The sequence below is a fragment of the Pelophylax lessonae genome, assembly GCF_965119305.1.
Source record: "Pelophylax lessonae genome assembly, chromosome: 2".
Taxonomy (NCBI): domain Eukaryota; kingdom Metazoa; phylum Chordata; class Amphibia; order Anura; family Ranidae; genus Pelophylax; species Pelophylax lessonae.
Genome location: NC_138769.1, coordinates 322,301,397 through 322,324,068, shown reverse-complemented (window position 1 = coordinate 322,324,068; position 22,672 = coordinate 322,301,397). Strand labels below are relative to the sequence as shown.

Below are 22,672 nucleotides of genomic sequence, written 5' to 3'. Positions count from 1 at the left end.
CTGGTCAGAATCTGGAAGTCTGGATGCACAATTACTTTGATTCAGTGAGTGGGTACTGAGATCTATACTGGTCACACTGCTGGGGGTTCTGAGAACTGAACTAGTCACTACTGCAGACACTGATATTTGTACTTGTCACTGCTAAGGGCACTGACATCTGTGGTAGATCTGTGGCAGTCACTGCTGGGGACACTGAGATTTGTACTGATCACTGCTGTGGGCACTGAAATGTATACTGGTCACTGTTGGGGACCCTAAGATCTGAACTGGTCACTGCTGGTGACACTGACATCTATACAGGTCACTGCTGGTGACACTTAGATCTATACTGGTCACTGCCATAAAGGCTTGGCAACCTGTCACATTGATCTTCTCCAGTGGTTAGGTGGCCTTAACGATTGCACTCTATCCACTGTTGTGTGTTTTCATAATCCTGAACAAAGTGTTCAGTTAACAGTTGCTGGTTTTAATGAAGTCATTCTTTAAGGTGGACTTTGTGTTATTTTTTTGTGTGCAGAAAGGTAATTGTAATGAAAGAGTTAAATATTTTTAAAATGGCCCTTTGTCCTGAGGTTTAAGTGTAACTGTCACTTGTGGCTCAGTAAATTGCAGTGTTTTGTGGGTATAAGATCTGTGGCATAGGTGTGCAATGTACACAGTGAAAAGATACAGGTTTGGTTTAATCATCTTCTTCAAGCCACTCCCACTGTTACATCTTGCCATACCCACCATTCACGTAGCTATGAGGATAAAAAGGTGTGTTGACACTATGCCCACTTTACTTTTTTACTGCAACCCCAGATCTGACCAGCTAAACCTGGTCCTGTTCTAAAGCCTTTGTTATACACACCTATACTTTTGTAGTCTGTGCCCAAACAAGCCGGTCATCTTTTTGTGATAGCTTCACTCTGCTTAAAGTGTCTACAGCTAGCATTGAGTGACATAAATCCCAAAGAATGACCTTCCTCCTCTGCAGGGAAGAAAATGGAAGGCTTGGTACATTATGTGCCAAAATTTACATATTTAAATCCCAAAAAGGACCTTCCTCCTCTGCAGGGAAAAAAATGGAAGGCTTGGTACATTATGTGCCAAGATTTACGTATTTGGGGAATTTCAAACAGTTTTTATAAATAAACCCATTAACTAGTTAGGAGAGGGGAAGTGCTCTGAATTCAGCTTTACCTATCGCAAAACTGTTTTTTTCCATTTTTGGATAGCACAGGGAAGGGTTGAAACCCCATCATATTTTTGTTTCCTGTGTTCCTCTGTCCACAGCTCCCCTCTGAACCCCCTGTCTGCAGTTCCCCTCGCCACAACCACTGGATTACAAGTGTGCACTTCCTCTAACAGCCCAGTGTTGTCACCACCCTCCCCTGAGCCACTTTTTTTTTTAATCCCTTCCCCATCTCCCAACACCCCCTGCTCACCTTTGCAAACCCTGTTCACAGTTCACCTCTGCACCTCCTATCCACGGCTCACTATTTCTCCCTTGCACTCCGTCTCCTCTCTGCACCCCCACCCACAGCTTGCCTCTGCAATTGAACCACAGCTCACGTTTACACTTCCCAATTTACAAATAACTTCTGTCCCCCCCAGCCATCCACAGCTCACCTCTGCTTTCCCCATCCTTAGCTCACCTCTGTACCTCCTCCATCCACAGCTCACCCCCCCTTGAGCACAGCTTGCTTCTTCACACAGCTCACCTCTTCACCTCCACACACCACATATACATTTCACTCTTGTACTCCCCCACCCAGAGCTCATCTTCAAACACCCCACAGCTCCCCTCTGCACCCCCTGTCTATAGCTCAACTCTGCACTCAGCATCCAGAGCTCATAACCCCCCCCCCCCCCACACACACACACCACTCTTGTCCACCTCTTTACCCCTATCTGCAGCTCACCTGTGCACCCCTGCCCACAGCTCACCTCAGCGCCCCCATCCACAATCCCACTCCAGCTCACCTCTGCACCAACATCCACTGCTCATCTTTGCATCCCATCCCCAATTAACCTCTGCACTCCCCATCCACAGATCACCTCTGTGCACAGTTCACTTCTGCATCCACTCCGTTTACTATTTACCTCTGCACCCCTTCGCCCACATTTCAACTGTGCCCTTTTCATTCATAGTTCAGCACTTCTCTCCCCCACCCCAACTCCCCCCTACTCCCCTATCTACAGATCACCTCTGCACCTCCATCTCCACACCTTTAATGATAAATTTATGTAAGTGTAAACTAATGAACAAAATCTTATCTATGCTCAATCAACATTTTTCATACATCATAGTCCCTGACTAACTGCAATCTTATATCCATATCGGAAAGTAAATTTGAGAAAATGCATTTAGAATATTGTACAATATGGGAAGTTTGTCACACGGTCATTAATTTTTCTGTATTGCTAAATATTACACTTTTACCTCCACCCCTCACACTCCCCCGCTCTTCCTTCCTCCACACACCAAAAACCTGCAGCAACCAAAAAAATTATTTACTTCTAGCTTTGCTCCACTGACAATATCAGGAAAATCTGCAGCCATTTTCTTACTGGAAGTAGTAAGTACCTTTTAAACAATAAATTGAAGAGGTAGTTAATATGTCAGTCAGATCTAGGGCTATCCTTAAGAAGTCCATGAGAGAATTTACGTAGAAAATTGTGTTCTCTCACTTGCCTTCTCTGTTATGCTTTTGCAAAACATTGAAGTAGAGACGACAGAATAGAATGTAAACTAGAATAGCAGTTGCAGAATTATATCATTGAATCAGCAAGGGATACTATTTGTGCTGCAAGAAAGCAATGATGGGGTCTTTAGGAGAATGTCAACCTTAAGTAAATCCCCACTTTTGGGGAAAAATGATTATAGCTAGGTTAGTCATTTTTGGGCCTCACTCCAGCCACAAGCATGTTTTGTTTTGGCCTGTATGAAGAAGGGTTACAACTTTTGACACGTTTTAAATACTGCTTGCGTCCCAATGGGAGGTATGTTTGTAAGGAAAGACCTACTTCTTATCCTGTTCTCTTTTACACCCATTGCCTACAGAGGAGGCAAGATTATATACTATATATATATATATATATATATATACAGTGGTGATCGAAAGTTTGGGCACCCCAGGTAAAAATGTGTATTAATGTGCATAAAGAAGCCAAGGAAAGATGGAAAAATCTCCAAAAGGCATCAAATTACAGATTAGACATTTGTATAATATATCAACGAAAGTTAGATTTTATTTCCATCATTGACACTTTCAAAATTACAGAAAACAAAAAAATGGGATCTGCAAAAGTTTGGGCACCCTGCAGAATTTATAGCATGCACTGCCCCCTTTGCAAGGCTGAGATCTGCCAGTGTCATGTATTGTTCTCGATCATCGTCTGCGAAGACCAGGTGATGTCAACCTCAAAGGTTTTTAATGCCCAGACTCATCTGACCTTGCCCCAACGATCAGCACCATGGGATTTTCTAAGCAGTTGTCTAGAAAACTGAAACTGAAAATAGTTGACGCTCACAAAGCTGGAGAAGGCTATAAGAAAATAGCAAAGCGTTTTCAGATGTCAATATCCTCTGTTCGGAATGTAATTAAGAAATGGCAGTCATCAGGAACAGTGGAAGTTAAAGCAAGATCTAGAAGACCAAGAAAAATATCAGACAGAACAGCTTGCAGGATTGTGAGAAAAACAATTCAAAACCCACGTTTGACTGCACGATCCCTCCAGAAAGATCTGGCAGACACTGGAGTTGTGTTACACTATTCCACTATAAAGAGAAACTTTTACAAATATGGTCTTCATGGAAGAGTCATCAGAAGAAAACCTCTTCTACGTCCTCTCCACAAAGATCAGCGTCTGAACTTTGCAAATTAACATATACACAAGCCTGATGCATTTTGGAAACAAGTTCTGTGGACCGATGAGGTTAAAATGTAACTTTTTGGTCGGAATGAGCAAAGGTACGTTCGGAGAAGGGGCACAGAATTTAATGAAAAGAACCTCTGTCCAACTGTTAAGCATGGGGGTGGATCAATCATGCGTTGGGGTTATATTGCAGCCAGTGGCACAGGGAACATCTCACGAGTAGAAGGAAAAAGGGATTCAATAAAATTTCAGCAAATTTTGGATGGTAACTTGATGCCATCTGTGAAAAAGCTGAAGTTAAAGAGAGGGTGGCTTCTAGAAATGGATAATGATCCTAAACACACCTCAAAATCCATGGGGGATTACATCAAGAGGCGTAAACTGAAGGTTTTTCCATGGCCTTCACAATCTCCTGACCTCAACATAATTGAAAATCTATGGATAGACCTTAAAAGAGCAGTGCGTGACGGACAGCCCAGAAATCTCAAATAACTGGAAGACTTTTGTAAGGAAGAATGGGCAAAGATACCTCAAACAAGAATTGAAAGACTCTTGGCTGGCTACAAAAAGTGTTTACAAGCTGTGATACTTGCCAAAGGGGGCAGTACAAGATATTAACTCTGCAGGGTCCCCAAACTTTTGCAGACACCATTTTTTTGTTTTCTGTTATCTTGAAGGTGTAAATGATGGAAATAAAATCTAACTTTTGTTGACATATTATAAGAATGTCTAATCTGTAATTTGATGCCTTTTGGAGATTTTTCCATCTTTCCTTGGCTTCTTTATGCACATTAATACAAATTTTTACCTTGGGTGCCCAAACTTTCGATCACCACTGTATATATGCGTGTACACACACACACATGGCAGTACGTGCCATTGCCAGAAGGTTTGCTGTGTCTCCCAGCACAGTCTCAAGAGCATGGAGGAGATTCCAGGAGACAGGCAGTTACTCTAGGAGAGCTGGGCAGGGCCATAGAAGGTCCTTAACCAGTGGCGGCCGGTGTACTTATGGCGCAGGGGCGCCGCCCCCCCATCCCTGCGTCCGGCCCCCTAATCTGCATGCAGGGGCGCCAGACGCATGGAGTTCAATGGGGATTTTTTTTTTTGCATCACCTGATTGGAGCCAGAGGCTCTAATAGGGCGATGCAAAGGGTGGACCCGGGGCGCAGAGCAGGGCGTCCCGAGCCACCCATTGTGTGACAATAGCGAATGAAAATTCGCTATTGTCACACCGATCCTCCTCCTGGCCAATCAGGAAGCACGTCCGATACGCGCTTCCTGATTGGCCGCAAGGCAAACCCCATGCCATTGGCCTAGGAGGAGGCGGGAGCGGAAGGACTGGAGGAGACGCGCCGCCGGTCACCGGGACTGAGGAGAGGCCGCCCGCCGCCGCTGCTGCTCCAGGTAAGTAAGGGGGCACGCACGCTGATCTCTGCATTGGGGGAATGTATGCTGGTCACTACATTGGGGGCATGCACGCTGATCTCTGCATTGGGGGCATGTATGCTGGTCACTACATTGGGGGAATGTATGCTGGTCACTACATTGGGGGCACGCACACTGATCTCTGCATTGGGGGCATGTATGCTGGACACTGCATTGGGGGCATGTATGCTGGTCACTACATTGGGGGCATGTATGCTGGTCACTACATTGGGGGCACGCATGCTGATCTCTGCATTGGGGGCATGTATGCTGGTCACTACATTGGGGGCATGTATGCTGGTCACTACATTCGGGGCATGTATGCTGGTCACTGCATTGAAGGGGGCATGCACGCTGATCTCTGCTTTGGGGGCATGTATGCTGGTTACTGCATTGGGGGCATGTATGCTGGTCACTGCATTGGGGGCATGTACGCTGGTCACTGCAGTGGGGGCATGTATGCTGGTCACTTCATTGGGGGCATGTATGCTGGTCACTACATTGGGGGCATGTATGCTGGTCACTACATTGGGGGCATGTATGCTGGTCATTGCATTGAAGGGGGCATGCATGCTGATCTCTGCATTGGGGGCATGCACGCTGGTCACTGCATTGGGGGCATGTATGCTGGTCACCGCATTGGCGGCATGTATGCTGGTCACTGCATTGGGGGAATGGTATGCTGGTCACTGCATTGAAGGTGGCATGTATGCTGGTCTCTGCATTGGGGGCATGTATGCTGGTCACTGCATTGAAGGGGGCACGCACGCTGATCTCTGCATTGGGGGCATGTATGCTGGTCACTGCATTGGGGGCATGTATGCTGGTCACTGCATTGAAGGGGGCACGCACGCTGATCTCTGCATTGGGGGTATGTATTATGCTGGTCACTGCATTGGGGGCATGTATGCTGGTCACTGCATTGGGGGCATGTACGCTGATCTCTGCATTGGGGGAATGGTATGCTGGTCACTGCATTGGGGGCATGTACGCTGATCTCTGCATTGGGGGCATTTATGCTGGTCACTGCATTGGGGGCATGTACGCTGATCTCTGCATTGGGGGAATGGTATGCTGGTCACTGCATTGAAGGGGGCATGTATGCTGGTCTCTGCATTGGGGGCATGTACGCTGATCTCTGCATTGAAGGGGGCATGTACGCTGGTCACTGCATTGAAGGGGGCATGTACGCTGGTCACTGCATTGAAGGGGGCACGCTGGTCACTTTACATTGAAATGGGGCACGCTGGTCACTGTGCATTGAAAGGGGCACGCTGGTCACTGTGCATTGAAAGGGGGCACGCTGGTCACTGTGCATTGAAAGGGGGGGCACGCTGGTCACTCTGCATTGAAAGGGGGCACGCTGGTCTCTCTGCATTGAAAGGGGGCACACTATACCTTAATTACTGAAGGCCCCTTTCACACTTTTGCGACTTCAAAGTCACGCAATTTTTTACAGCGTTTTTTTGGCGCAAAGCAATGCCTATTACATTTTTCTGTTTGCGCCCCCCCCTCCCCCCCCACAAATTTTGAGCACCAGCGGCCTCTGTCCTTAACCCATCAGCAGGACTGGTATCTACTTCTTTGTGCAAGTAGGAAAAGGACGAGCAATGCCAGAGTCCTACAAAATGACCTCCAGGAGGCTACTGGTGTGAATGTCTCTGACCAAACAATCAGAAACAGACTTCACGAGGGTGGCCTGAGGGACCGACATCCTCCAGCACTGTGGAGCTCGATTGGCATTTGTCATTGAACACCAGAATTGGCAGGTCCGCTGCTGGCACCCTGTGCTTTTCACAGATGAGAGCAGGTTCACCCTGAGCACATGGGACAGGCGTAAAAGGGTCTGAAAAAGCCTTGGAGAATGTTGTGCTGCCTGTAACATCGTTTAGCATGACCGGTTTTGTTGTGGGTCATTGATGGTGTAGGGAGGCATATCCATGGAGGGACCCACAGACCTCTACAGGCTAGACAATGGCACCCTGACTGCAATTAGGTATCAGGATGAAATCCTTGGACCCATTGTCAGACCCTACGCTGGTGCAGTGGGTCCTGGGTTCCTCCTGGTGCACCACAATGCCCGGCCTTATGTGACGAGAGTATGCAGCCAGTTCCTAGAGAATGAAGGAATTGATACCATTGAATGGCCCCCATACTCGCCTGACCTAATTCATATAGAACACCTCTGGGACATTGTGTCGGTCCATCTGACGCCACCAGGTTGCACCTCAGTCTGTTCAGGAGCTCAAAGATGCCCTGGTCAAGATCTGGGAGGAAATAACCCAGGACACCATCCGTTGTCTCATTAGGAGTATGGCCTGATGCTGTCAGGCATGCATACAAGCATATGGGGGCCATACAAACTACCATTTTGAGTTGCTGCAATTAAATTTCAGTAAAATGGACGAGTCTGCTGCATCATTTTTTCACTTTGATTTCCGGGGTGTCTTTGAATTCAGCCCTCTGTAGGTTGGTAATTTTCATTTCCATCAAACGATGTAGCATCCTTTCATTCCTAACACATTACCCAGTCCATATCAGTATAGATATGCAGGACTATATTTTTTCCCATTGAGATCTGATGTGTTTTCAAAGTGTTCCTTTAATTTTATTTTGAGCAGTATGTATGTATGTATGTGTTTGTGCTGTGTAGTGAGTCTGTTTGGGCTAAATTAGGGTTAACAAGCACAGGTGTAACAGATAAAGTACTCAGGGCTCTATAAAACTCCCAGGCTGTCTAATGCCTCGTACACACGCAGCGATTATCGGCCGACCGATCGGCCGTCTTTTGTCCAGTGTTGTTGTGTTGGTTGAAATGTGCTCTAGACTGCACACGCATTTTCTCGGCAAACAACAACCAACTTCAGAAGTGATGTCATGTGCTGGTTTACTTTCCGTGTGTTTTTTCTTCTGTGAGCATGCCCAGTCTTGCTCATCTGATTTTTGTCTGCCGAAATCTGTACTGACTGATGGAAAATCGGCCGTTCTGTTGACGGCCAACAAAAATTTTATAGCATGCACACCAAATTTTGTTCGGCCGAAAAGTCGCAGTCGGTTGTCGGAATCATCATACTAACAAGCCGATAATCGGCCGATCGGACGTTGGCCGAAAATTCACGGCCAACAATCGTTGCGTGTGTACGAGGCATGGGTAAGGGGTTGCACCCTGGAACAAGATCTCTGTGCATGGTAGACTGGGGAGCAGCAAAACCTCTGAGTGGTGAGATTAAAGTGGGGTAAACACTATAAGAAAATCGGGCGAACGATCATCAGATTTTTTTCCTTGTTATTGCACAGCAAATCAGAACCAATGATAGAAAATTTGTACGAAAGTTCTCGTACGACAAAGGCTTTTTTTGTTGTTTGATGTTTCTGATCATGCAGTCTTTTGTTTCTGATTTTTAATCTCGTATAAAAATCGTACGAAAATGGTACATATTAAGCGAATATCATTCGTTCTGTTCCCGTACAAGAAATATTTTGGAGCTTGTCCCTTCGGAAGTTTTCATTCAGAAGGATCGGAATCAGGTGTAGAAAATTGTACAAAACTTCTCACCCAATTTTCTTATAGTGTGTACGAGCTTTAAGTCTGTGTGACTAAAAGCTTTTGTTTATTTCTGTGTGAACGTCTTTTAATGTGACAACACTGAAAAAATTACACTTTGCTACAAGTACACTACAAGTAAAGTAGTGAGTGTACAGCTTGTATAACAGTGTGTAGCAGGTTTTCCAGGCATTGGGCCTGATGTGGGTCTGCCATTGTTACCGGTTACCTCTCCAGCCCATGTGAGCTGCGACCCTGGGTGTGAGAACTGAGAAATGGACAAATCCGGCATCTTTGTTTTGATGTTTTATTGTAATTAAGGGGATGGGAGAAGGGAATGAGTGGGATACTCCTTTAGTGTCGGTTCACACTACCGCGACTTGTCAGGCGACTGGTCAGCCTGACAAGTCGCGGTCCATTCTGTGCTACGGGAACCGTTGTAATAGGAGCGATTCAAGACGCTCCGACTTAGAAAATAGTTCCTGTACTACTTCGGGGCGACATCGGAGCGACTTGCATTGACTTCCATTATGTGAAGTCCGTGCAAGTCGCGCCGAAGTCGCAGTGCACGCGACTTCACAGGTCGCCCCCGAAGTCGTGTCGCGGTAGTGTGAACCGGCACTTAGGCTCAACTAAGTACAACTTGGGACTTTCTCAGGAAAATGTCTGTTAACGGTGTCTTGACGCCAGCCGACACCAGCCAACGCTCACTGACGCTCAGAACACACTGTAAATTGAAAGAAGTGCTAGATCCTCAACCTTGAGTCCAGAAGATCCAGGACTGTAGAACAATGAGCTACGAACGCTGCTATACTGCAAAGTCACTAACTTCTTCCTCCAGCCTTGCACTGGCTTGAGGTAGACTGTTGTGAAATCCTGTATGGCTGCAACTCTCAACTAAGACACTTCACACTGTCTCTTCAGGACCCAAACTGCAGGTGCCCCCTTTAACTCTTCAAGTTCCCCTGACTAGGTACCCCCACTGTCAATTCAGGGTCCTCAACCCAAGTACCCCCTTTACAGCTAGCTGATATCTGGATCCTAGAACCTTCTCCGGAGTGGTCCCCTCTAACACTTCAGGCAGACCCCCAGGGGCAATCCTCAGTACTCATGACCTGTGTAGGCTTTCCTGTGACTGGACCCCTCTCGCTCTCCGCTGGTTCTTGGCACACCAGATCCCCCTCAGCTCAACTGAGTACTCTCTGGATTCTCAGGCAGCACCCGAGACAGCCTCTTCCTCAAACAGGAGGAGAGACAGCCAATCTCTGCACCCACCAAAGACACCCAGTCACACACTTCCCACAAACTTATACCCACTCCCAGAATCCTTTGCGGCATAATCTGCCTTCTGGGGTAGTTACAAGCTTGAATGTGTCCCCTGATTGGTTTTCCTCCCCCGCCCTATGAGAAGCCTCTCACAGGGACCAGTGGGGAGACTCCCCTCTCAGCAGGCACACCTGGAAGACATGACACCCTGGCAAAAATAAATCATGGCCCTGCTGTTAGGCAGACAAGGCCCACTATACATTTGCCTAGCACCTACCTGTAGGGTGCTACACCCACCCCACACCAAATTGAGTCAGGTTCCTCTGACTCTGAGGCAGCCGCCTCCTGTCAAAACTCTGCCTAAAATCAGGAGTATCCCACAAACCTAGAAAGGGGGAAAAGGGAAAAAACAAATTTACAAATAAATTATGGTGGAAAAATAGATCTTTACACTCTGCTGTACAAATTTGCAAACAGTTTAAGGTGCATGAAAACTGATGTATTCCCCACCAAATAAACTCACTTGGTGGAGAACAGCAAATAAAAATACAATGTAAACATCCTGACAGAAAAAAGTGTATGTATCCTGCGCTATGGATAATGATCAACAACCTATAAATGCAGCTGTTCAAAAATCTTACGATATTGTGCTAATTGTGAAGTTGTACACAGTGCAAAAATAGGTGTGCTTAGAAGTGCAAATATGCAGAATATGTAAGAAAGTGATCTGTTCCTGGACCATTGACCCTAAATAAATAAATAAATAAATAAACTCATATGCTGAATCAAATTAAAGTGCAAAAACAGTGCTGATGTAATTAGTCCAAATAAAGTGCAAAATAGTGTTAGTTCTCCGTACTATATACATGTATAAATATATAACAAAGGTGGACAAATGAATAAATGAATAAATATAGTGCTTTTGAAATAGCCTTTCCAAGTCAGGATATTGTGGGACAGTTAATTTCAGTGCAGCAATGGTCTCCAAAAACGTACAATCAAAGCAGTGCTCATGCTATCATGGATCCAATCCTCCCTTCTAAAAGGAGCTCCCATCATGCAACTGGGCAACTGGCCCAGTAACTGATGGCAAAATCCCGGACAAGCCCCCAAATGTAGCAGGTTTTCCAGGCATTGGGCCTGATGTGGGTCTGCCATTGTTACCGGTTACCTCTCCAGCCCATGTGAGCTGCGACCCTGGGTGTGAGAACTGAGACATGGACAACTCCGGCATCTTTGTTTTGTTGTTTTGTTGTAATTAAGGGGATGGGAGAAGGGAATGAGTGGAATACTCCTTTAGGCTCAACTAAGTACAACTTGTGACTTTCCCAGGAAAATGTCTGTTAACGCTGTCTTGACGACAGCCGACGACAGCCAACGCTCACTGATGCTCAGAACACACTGTAACTTGAAAGAAGTGCTAGATCCTCGACCTTGAGTTCAGAAGATCCAGGACTGTAAAGCAATGAGCTACGAACACTGCTGTACTGCAAAGACACTAACTTCTTCCTCCAGCCCTGCACTGGCTTGAGGTAGACTGTTGTGAAATCCTGTATGGCTACAACTCTCAAGTAAGACACTGCACACTGTCTCTTCAGGGCCCAAACTGCGGGTGTCCCCTTAAACTCTTCAGGGTCCCCTGACTAGGTAACCCCTCTGTCACTTCAGGGTCCTCAACCCAAGTACCCCTTTTACAGCTAGCTGATATCTGGATCCTAGAACCTTCTCCGGAAGTGGTCCCCTCTAACACTTCAGGCAGACCCCCAGCGGCAATCCTCAGTACTCACGACCTGTGTAGGCTTTCCTGGAACTGGACCCCTCTCGCTCTCCGCTGGTTCTCAGGACACCCGATCCCCCTCAGCTCAACTCAGCACTCTCTGGTTTCTCAGGCAGCACCCGAGACATCCTCTTCTTCAAACAGGAGGAGAGACAGCCGTTCTCTCTCTCCTGGGACTCTGCTCCCGCCAAAGAAACCCAGTCACGCACTTCCCACAAACTTACACCCACTCCCAGAATCCCTTGCAGCATAATCTGGGGTAGTTACAAGCCTGAATGTGTCCCCTGATTGGGTTTCCTCCCCCGTCCTATGAGAAGCCCCTCACAGGGACCAGTGGGGAGACTCCCCTCTCAGCAGGCACACCTGGAAGCCATAACACCCTGGCAAAAAGAAATCATGGTCCTGCTGTTAGACATTTGCCTAGCACCTACCTGTAGGGTGCTACAAGTGTAAATTAGCTATCCCCTCAAAATAATTCAACACACAGCCATTAATGTCTAAACCGCTGGCAACAAATCGGAGTACACCCCTAAGTTAAAATGTCCAAATTGGGCCCAAAGTGTCAATAGTTTGTGTGGCCACCCTTATTTTCCAGCACTGCCTTAACCTTCTTGGGCATGGAGTTCAACAGAGCTTCACAGGTTGCCACTGGAGCCCTCTCCCACTCCTGCATGACGACATCACGGAGCTGGTGGATGTTGGAGACCTTGCGCTCCTCCACCTTCTGTTTGAGGATGCCCCACAGATGCTCAGTATGGTTTAGGTCTAGAGACATGCTTGGCCAGTCCATCACATTTACCCTCAGTTTCTTTTGCAAGACAGTGGTGGCTTAGAGCAGTGTTTCTCAACCTTTTTTCAGTCAAGGCACCCTTTAAAATTATAGAAAATCTCAAGGCACCCTTTAAAATTATGGACAGTCTCGAGGCACCCCATTGTAAAATGTAAAACATTTTTCATATAGATTTACATAATGCAGCAATATCCACGCGTAGGACACCCAACGTTCTCCCTCAAATTTCTTCCCATGAGTCAGCTAATGTCACCCCAGTGCTAAGGGAGAGGGGCATAGGAGGGTGGAGACAACAGACATCTTTCTTTTTAACTGATGAAGTCATTGGTTGTTAGGATGCCAGTGTCTAGAAAGTCGTAATGGTGCATAATGGAAACCCGTGGCTTTGTATAACTAAAAGGCAGGCTTGATCCACCTGCTGGCTTGTACACAATTAAAAAGTTTTTAGGCATTTTGCCAAGGCACCCCTGAAGAAACCTCAAGGCACCCCAGTGTGCCTGGGCACCCTGGTTGAAAAAGGCTGGCTTAGAGGTGTGTTTTGGGTCGTTATCATGTTGGAATACTGCCCTGCAGTCCAGTCTTCGAAGGGAGGGTGGTCATTGTCTGCTTCAGTATGTCACAGTACACGTTGGCATTCATGGTTCCCTCAATGAGCTATAGCTCCCCAGTGCCGGCAGCACTCATGGAGTCCCACCTCCATGCTTGACTGTAGGCAAGACACACTTGTCTTTGTACTCCTAATCTTGTTGCTGCCACAAACGTTTGACACATCTGAACCAAATAAGTTTATCTTGGTCTCATCAGACCACAGGACATGGTTCCAGTAATCCATGTCCTTAGTCTGCTTGTCTTCAGCAAACTGCAGGCTTTCTTGTGCATCATCTTTAGAAGAGGCTTCCTTCTGGGGTGACAACCATGCAGACCAATTTGATGCAGTGTTCAGGATATGATCTGAGCACTTACAGGCTGACCCCCCACCCCTTCAACCTCTGCAGCAATGCTGGCAGCACTCATACATCTATTTCCCAAAGACAACCTCTGGGTATGACGCTGAGCACGTGCACTCAACTTCTTTAGTCCACCATAGTGAGGCCTGTTCTGAGTGGAAACTGTCCTGGTAAACTGCTGTATGGTCTTGGCCACCATGCTGCAGCTCAGTTTCAGGGTCTTGGCAATCTTCTTATAGCCTAGGCCATCTTTATGTAGAGCAAAAATGTAAGGGGGGGGGAATCACTTTTGTGAGATACTGTATACACACACATACAAACACACACATGTCTTTATGGACCTTGTTTTGTGTACTGGTGCGCAGTCATGTTAGAACAGGAAGGGCCACCCCAAACTGTTCCCACAAAGTTGGGAGCATGAAACTGTCCAAAATGTCTTGGTATGCTGACGTCTTAAGAGTTCCTTTCACTGGAACTAAAGGTCCAAGCCCAACCCCTGAAAAACAACCCCACACCATAATCCCCCCTCCACCAAAGGATTTGGACCAGTGCACAAAGCTAGGTCCATAAAGACATGGATGAGCGAGTTTGGGGGTGGAGGAACTTGACTGGGCTGACTTCAACCAGATAGAACACTTTTGGGATGAATTAGAGCGCAGACTGTGAACTAGGCCTTCTCTCCAACATCAGTGCCTGACCTCTCAAATGTGCTTCTGGAAGAATGGTCAGACAATCCTATAGACACACTCCTAAACCTTGTGGACAGCCTTTCCAGAAGAGCTGAAGCTGTTATAGCTACAAAGGGTGGGCCAACTCCATATTGAACCCTACAGACTGGGATGCCATTCAATTTTGAGTGCGTGTAAAGGCAGGCATCCCAATACTTTTGGTAATATAGTGTGTGTATATTACTGTGCAAAAGTTTTAGGCAGTTATAAAAAAAAAAAAAGCTGTAAATTAAGAATGATTTCAGAAATAAAAGTGTACATTTATCTAGGTATACTTGCACACAGTTTTTAAAGGAACTCAGCAGGTAGGTTGTTTCAAACATCTTGGAGAACAAAGCTCAGATCTTCTTTGGATGTAGGCTGCCTCAGATTCTTCTGTCTCTTCATGAAATCCCAGACAGACTAAATGATGTTGAGATCGGGGCTCTGTAGGGTCCAAACCAACAACTTTAGTTAAACTTCATTTAGAATATTGTGTCCAGTTTTGGGGCCTTACTTACAAAAAGATATTAAAAGAGAAGGATGGACTTAAAAAACAAAAACATTTATACCTACCTAGGTCAGGTAGATCCAATGCTGCATCATGCGATTAAACACCACTGATCACTCAGTTCTCCCCTCTGCTCTGAGCAGAGAGCCAATAATGTCAGTCAGTGGCTCTCTTCTTTGCCCCTCCAGCACTAACTGGAGGGCTGGGCTGTGGAGAGGGTGGTATGGGCTGGCTCAGGCTCTCAGTGGATCGCTGAGAGGCTGAGCAAGGTGCCGCTCCACGCAACGCATCTGGGTGGATCCCGACTTTACCAGCTGAATGACATCAGCCAACAGCAGGCTTTAGCCCGCTCTCGGCTTAAGACAGGTCACAGGAGTAAAGAACGAACTTCACTCCTGTGACCTACAGGAGAAGTATAGCAAAAATAGCTTTGGCTATATTTCTCCTTTAACCTCCCTGGCGGTATGATTATTTCAGATTTTAGGTGCTGAAAGCGGTACCATTATTTTGCATGTAATTCTTAAGGACGAGCAGCCCAAACCAACTATTTACATAAATTTTTTTTTACTGTGCGTTCTTCTTTATAACATCTCGGGTATGATAAAGTTTGAAACACAAAATCATAAATAATAATATAATAAATAACTATAAATAATAACAAATAATAATATAATAATAATAATACTTTTTATATAACATAATCAAAAACACTGACATTTTTTTTGGCCAAACAAGGATGCAATATTAGTAGTCATATTGCTTCAGTAAATGTCCCGGGTATGGAAAATTTTAAAACATGGTACAGCCCGACGTCACAATCAGGACAATAGAATCGCATTTCTTTACGGATCTTTCTTCCAGTGTCGTCACGTTTAGAGCAGCAAATGACACACACCCTTGTGGGTGCAGACTTCTTTTCCGTTGGTGGAATGTGGTCCATAAAGTGATGACCAGTCAGGCGTTCGGGGTTCGCAACTTTACAAACAAAGTCCGCATGAACCAAAGGCCTGTCACTCTTTTTTTTTTTTAGTAGAATGAATGCGTTCCACAAACACTGATCAAGAAGATGCCTGAAGATTTTTTTGTAATATTTTTTTTGCTGTTTTCTCATTGCCGGATAAAATGTCATGGCCTGGTCAGCTCTGTCCACACCTTCCATGGTGTTATTGTAATCCATCACCAGTTGTGGTTTCATTACGTCTTTTCCACCTTTTGTGTGTACCATGACAGTAGAGGTGTTGTGAATGGTACTCCCTGCAGAATAATTAGGCCCAGAAACTTCCAGATGTCCTCTTTGGTCACTGGTTCCCACATTCTGCTCCTTGAAAACCTCTGATGCGCAGTAGCTTGTTGCTCCTGGTACCGATTTTTTTCCATAACAATCTTTTCAATAACCTCATCGGTCAAAAGGAGTTGGAGGTATGCCAAGGGGTTGTCATCCTCAACATCCACTTTGATACCAGGTGCTCCAGTAAATGGGAATCTTGGGGGCGCTACGTGCTCCGTACAGCAGTCAATCGAGCACCAAGTCCGCACATCGCTGGGCACAGTCGCAGGATCATCGCTGAAATCGCTTTCTGTGTCCGATGATGAACTTCCCCACGAATCGCTATCACTCCATTCTGCAAGCGATTCTGTATCACTGCCACTGTTTTCCAGCAAGTCATATACCGCTTTTGAGGTGGCGGCGCGCTTTTTTGATGCCATGGTCGTTCTGCAGTTTCCAGACACAAAGTACAGCAAAAATGCAGGAAGGAGAAAAATGGAGAAAGCACTGGGGGGCAAACTAAGGTCAATTTATTTTATTTTAGTAATGTAATCCAATTGGATTACAATATATCACTGTGTTTGTGTTTTTAACTTTTTTAATTTGCTGCCGGTTCCACCCCCCTGCGACGCTCGCAGGAGATGGAAGCCGAGGCTCACGGCATCAGGTGGAAGATCCGGCCGCCGTATGCTGCAGGAATACATTGCGGGATCCTGGGGACAATGTAAGTAACCTCTCTTCCAGGATCCAGCGATGCTCCCTGGCGGGCCCCCGAGTGTGGCTCGGGGTTACCGCTAATGGAACTGAAATTCCACCCCGAGCCACACTCGGGAATACCGCCAAGGAGGTAAATGAGACAGAACAAGTCTAGGGATGGTAGCAACAGTAAAAACAGAGCTTATGGTCATAAAGTGAAAAACTAAATACAAGGAAAGCAGCTTGCACAGATATTGGATAGAACATATACAAACATTATTGTGATAGCAGGTGCTGTGCTAATCATACAACAAACAATATCACTATACCTATGAACAAATTAGTGATCAAAATACAATGTAAGTAAGTACAAAAAAATAACAAAAGAAAGTCCATGCATTTGTAAAATATAGTTCTCTTATGTGGCAATAGGGTAATCAGAAATAAATCCTCAAATGTGCTCCACTATACCTTTTTACTTCGCCCACGTTCCATACATGAAGCAAGGGATATGGCCCCCAACATATGAGAAGTCATACTGCGAGAATTAGATTAATAATAATTCTGCCAGTAAACATATAGGATTCCACCAAATCAGAGGCGTAAATAGAACCTTCAGGGCCCTGGTGCAAGAAACCATGAAGGGCCCCCCGGACCCCTGGCCGGGGCCCTTCCCTTCAAGCCTGGGGCTCTTCCCACTAATCCTGGGGCCCTTTACTCTCGTTGCAGGACCCTTTATTACTGTCCCGCAGCGGGGTCCCTTTCACAAGTTCTGCACTGGGCCCCCTTCCTGCCATTTTGGGGCCTCCCCACGGTGGTGGAATGCCAGGGCCCGGTTTCAAGTGTGACCTTTGTGATCCTGGAAGTTCTCCCACTGGTGTCAGTAGTTTTTATTTTTTGTTTTTTTTAATTTTATTATTTTTTATAATTTTATTTTATTTTTTACAATGTCACTGACTATGACTCTGTCCATTCAGAAAAGGAAGGAGCTGGTAAATTACACATTTACCGACCCCTTCCTGGTTCTCTATTGTGACACATCCCCTGCAGCAGCCGGCAGGAGAGGGGAGGGAGCACAGTGGGGGAGGGTGGGACCAGGGGAGCACACAGGGGCCCAGAGACAGCAGAACACAAGTGAACTGGATAGGAGGAGTGGCGGGGGCAGAATACAGAGGAACCAATCTCCTCCATTTTCCTCCTGCAGCTACAGGAGGAAAAAGGAGGACAGTGATTTCTCTACATGCTGCCCCCTCTGCCCCTCCTATCCAGGTGTACAGGGGAGCCGCACAGGCCCGGTTGCAATTGCAACCCCTGTAGTTACGCCCCTGCACCAAATCTTTTCATTTTTCTCCTCCAATGGCCGCATATATGTAAAGAGAAGAATGAAGATCCCCACTCTCCAATTAGCAAATTATCTGATGATAAAAATTGTTGTAAAAAGGTTTATGAATATAATATACATATATGTATACACATATAATGATAAACAACAGCACCAAAACACATAACGTATCCCGGGATCCCATTGGTAAAAACTCGCGTATGCGTGTTGATGTCACGATGTTCGGCTCCACTCTGTGTGTTTAATCAAATACAACATCATCAGGGACACAATTTATAGTGTATCAAACCCCTTGAACAAAATGCAATAAATTACAGCTTACCAGTCCTTAGATGTGATGACTGCGTTGGTTTTCATTTTTTAAGTTTTTTTTTTTTTTTAGTTGGAAATTCTGCCAGTAACACTTCCTTTACTAAGGTGACAGTACTCATCACTGTACTTTATCTATGGAGGAGCAGAATTCTCACTTTAGAGCAAGAAATGTGTTAAGGTCCTTTCAGACGGGCTTTCCAATGCAGTCGGCCTGTCAGCTTTTCAGGTGGACCTGATTGGAGGTTTTATGTGGGTCTATGGGCAGGCCGATGTACATGGACTTGAGTCTGTTTACACCTGCCATCCAGGTCTGGAAAAAAAAGCAAAAGGACTGCATATTTTTGTGCTTTTTAGGACCTAAACAGAACATCTCAGAGGTACGAGGATGTAAATGACCCAAAGAGACATCATGGGTCTGCCCCTGTCCACTGTGTAAATAGGGGAAAAAGCTGAATATGCACAGATGTTGGAAAACTGGCATCCATTTCATTCAGCTCTGATTCAGCGGTGCTGAGCGGCATCATGTGTCATGTCCTTATTGTTTCAGAATACCTCTCCAAATGACCAGAGGATACCTATGCAACTCTATTAAACATGCCTGAGAACTTTCCAAAGTTGATGAGCCTAAGAGGAGGAGGAGGGAGAAGTGTGAACTAATGGCGCAATGAGCCTCTATAAAATGGACATCCTCCCAGAACCCCCCCCCCCACCCGCATGCCCCTGGGTGCGCTCTACAAACTCTATTCTTCGGATACAGCTGATCACAGATCGAGTTAAAAGGTCACAGCGGCCCTTTACCATGTTATCAGCTGTGTCCAATCACATGTAAACAAATGCCAGCTATGGGCATTTCCTTTCTGCAGCACTGTCACAGCCTGAGGAAAGGCAAGCCGATAACCAGCTATCCTGTGACAGGGGACATTTACACTGATAATCAGGGCACTTATCATCAGTGCCCTAATTATTATTGCAGCATCATCCGAGCAGCATATCAGTGCCGCCTCCTCCTCAGTGCCGCCACCTGATGCAGCCTCATCACTGCACATCAGTGAAGAAGAAAAATTACTTATTTGCAAAAAATTTTAACAGTAATGAAGACATTTTTTTGTTTTTTGTTTTTCAAAAATTTCGGTCTTTTTTAGTTTATTTAGCAAAAAATAAAAACCCAGTGGTGATTAAATACCACAAAAAAAAAGCCATGACTGTCTCAAAAAATAACAAATTCATATAGGTACATTGTTGCATGACCGCACAATTATCAAACAAGGGTAGGGAAGGGTGAAAGTGCCCAGTAGGCAAGAGGTAAAAAAAATACTGGCACCTAACATTTTTTGCTAGTTTTGAGATGTCAGGTCGCCTGTGGCCAGGTGACAACTGCACCCTGTTGGGGACAGGGGTGCACCACAAGGTAGTGAACCCAACAGCTGACTGCTGCGGATGGACAGGAAACGTGAGCCCAAAATTCCCCAGGGCGCGGAGTCTAAGGCCCAGCAGGTGTTCACCAGAGCCTCTAATGGTGAGGATGGCCTTTGCTGCAGCTGAACCCAGGTTGCGGCCCCTGGAGTCCCCCAGGTCATGCTCCGTAGTAAGAGAGGGGAAGCAGCCACTCAGGACACAAGGGATAGTGATGGGTCAGCCGAGGTCGGGGCAAACAGGCAGACGAGGGTAACCAAGAGACAGGCCAAAGGTCAGGGTCACAGGCAAACAGGAGTAGTCAGAGACGAGCCAAAGATCTGTACACAGCAAGGTCGACATAGCACATGGCAGACAGGAACACAAGCTAACAAAGTTGAACAGCAAAGCAGACCTGCAGTGCACTAGTTAATATAGACTTCCTGGAATGGCCTGGGGTGGAGCCATACAGGGAGGAGAGACGATAAAAGTCAGCCAGAAAGAGAGTCAGGCCTCTAATGGAGACATGGAGGAGAAGGTAAGCTACTGGACACTATTGCATGTCCATGACATGAGATTCAAAGCAAAATTGTCAAGCTCTGCTCTAACAGCAGTCTTTTTTGAGGTAGAGGTGATAGCAAGCCAATCTGAGACTCTGTATGAGCAGTCCCACTCCTTAAAACAACCTCTGGTATTAATTTCCAAAGCATGTTTAAGGACAGCTGCTATCCACCCAGCTTCCATGCAACACTCCTCAGTGAGGGAAATATACCTTCTCCAGGTCAGCTTCCACAGGTGATGCCATCCACTAAATCTCTTTCAATCCTAGTTCCTTCAGGCCCCCAGCATAACAGCTCTTCAGTACACAGACTGCCTCCCAGGGGCAGCAAGCCCAAGAGAATGACCCTGCTGAACAAACCTCCCAAACATTTTTCCTCTCCCTAGCCATCTTCTCTGTGCACTCTCCCAGGGATTGGCTGAGAACAGATAGATATTCATAGCATCAGTGGCTGGCCCACCTACTCTATTTCTGGAGGTTTCTTCCAGAGGCAGACAGGATCAATCAACCACCAAGCTTAGGGAAGTCTAACCAGGCCTAGAAAATATATTGCTGCTCTACTTTTGAGTACATCAAAGAAAACAAAACAAAATGTAGTCTATCTAGGGCTGGGTGATCCATATGAGATTCTTCTTTTTTTTTCAAATTTCAAGATAGTTCAGGTTAATAGGTTAGAAATTAAATGTAAAAATGAATATATAATATTACATTTTCAACATAGATACACTTTTCTGGAATGCATAAAGACGAGCATATGCTCACTGTACATTTGTTCTTTAACCTCTTCCGGACCGCCTTTTTACTGCGGCAGTGCGGCCCTCCTGCGCAAACTGACGTAGGTCTACGTCGGTCGCGTGCCTGCAACTAGGGGGTGAGCGCGCGCCGCCGGTTGCAGGCTCCCGCCGGCGGCAGGCTCCCGCCCCCACTCGGCAGCGGGGAAGCCGATGCATGGGGCAGGCGGCTCCGTTTGCCGCCTGACACCCACGATCGCTCCCCGCTGAGAGAGAAGAACGGTCAGCTGTTGTAAACATAGCTGACTGTTCTTCTCCCTAGAATGGTTACAAAGCCCCTGTGATCCTTCTATATAGGATCACAGGTCTCTATGATAATTTCACAAGCCACGCCCCCCCCCCCACAGTTAGAATCACTCCCATAGGCTCACATTTAACCCATTGATCACCCACAATGTTAACCCCTTCCCTGCCAGTGTCATAATTACAGTAACTGTGCATATTTTTAGCACTGATTACAGTAGTAATGTCACTGGTCGCCCCAGAAGTGTCAAAAATGTCAGTTAGGGGTCCGATCTGTATGCCACACTGTCGCAGTCGCGTTAAAAATCGCAGTTTGCCACCATTACTAGGAAAAAAAAAACACAATAAAAATTACATAAATCTTTCCTGTAGTTAGTAGACGCGATAACGCTTATTGTGATTTTTTTTTTTTACCAAAAATATGTAGCAGAAACCAAATTTGGCCTCAAATGTTTTTTTTGAGAATGTCATATAGCAGAATGTGAAAATATTTTTTTTTTAAGAATTATCGCTCTTTTTTAGTTTATAGCGCAAAAAAATAAAATTCGCACAGGTGATCAAATACCTCCAAAAGAAAGCTCTATTTGTGGAAAAAAAAGAACATAAATTTTATTTGGGTACAGCATCGCAATTGTCCGTTAACCACTTTACCACTAAGCCTATTTTTGACACTTTTTGTTTACAAGTTTAAAGCAGTATTTATTGCTAGAAAACTACTTAAAACCCCCAAACATTATATATATTTTTTTAGCAAAGACTCTGGAGAATAAAATGTCGGTCATTGCAAAATTTTTTGTCACGCGGTATTTGCGCAGCGGTCTTTAAAACGCCATTTTTTTGGAAAAAAATTGAAAAATCACATTTCACTGCATTTAAAAAATACTAAACAGTAAAGTTAGCCCATTTTTTTTGTATATTGTGAAAGATGATGTCACGCCGAGTAAATAGATACCCAACATGTTAGGGTTTAAAATTGCGCCCCCCCGTGGGATGGCGACAAACTACGGTCAATAGAGATCTCAATCTGCGACGCTTTACATTTATTTAACGGTTACCAGTTTAGAGTTAGAGTGGAGCTCTTTTTTTTTAATTATTGCCCACGCTCTGGCGATCGTGGCGATACCTCACATGTGTGGTTTGAACAGCGATTTCATTCGCGGCTCGACTTGCGTATACGTTTTTTTTTGTGCGCGAGCTAACGGTGACGGGGGCGGCTAAATTTTTTTTTTTTTCCTATTT

At 45.6% G+C, this 22,672-nt stretch overlaps 1 protein-coding gene across 2 annotated transcripts in view; it reads left to right on the top strand.

Annotated features, from left to right (window-relative positions):
- FGR (FGR proto-oncogene, Src family tyrosine kinase) overlaps positions 1–22,672 on the top strand; it is a 176,981-nt gene that overhangs the window by 13,123 nt on the left and 141,186 nt on the right. The window contains exon 1 of one of the 2 annotated variants that reach the window (XM_082245824.1): positions 2,463–2,561. The exons of the other annotated variant lie outside the window; for it this stretch is intronic. The gene's annotated coding sequence lies outside the window, so the exon portion shown is untranslated. Of the gene's footprint in view, positions 1–2,462; positions 2,562–22,672 lie in introns of those variants that run through there. 2 annotated transcript variants of the gene reach the window in all.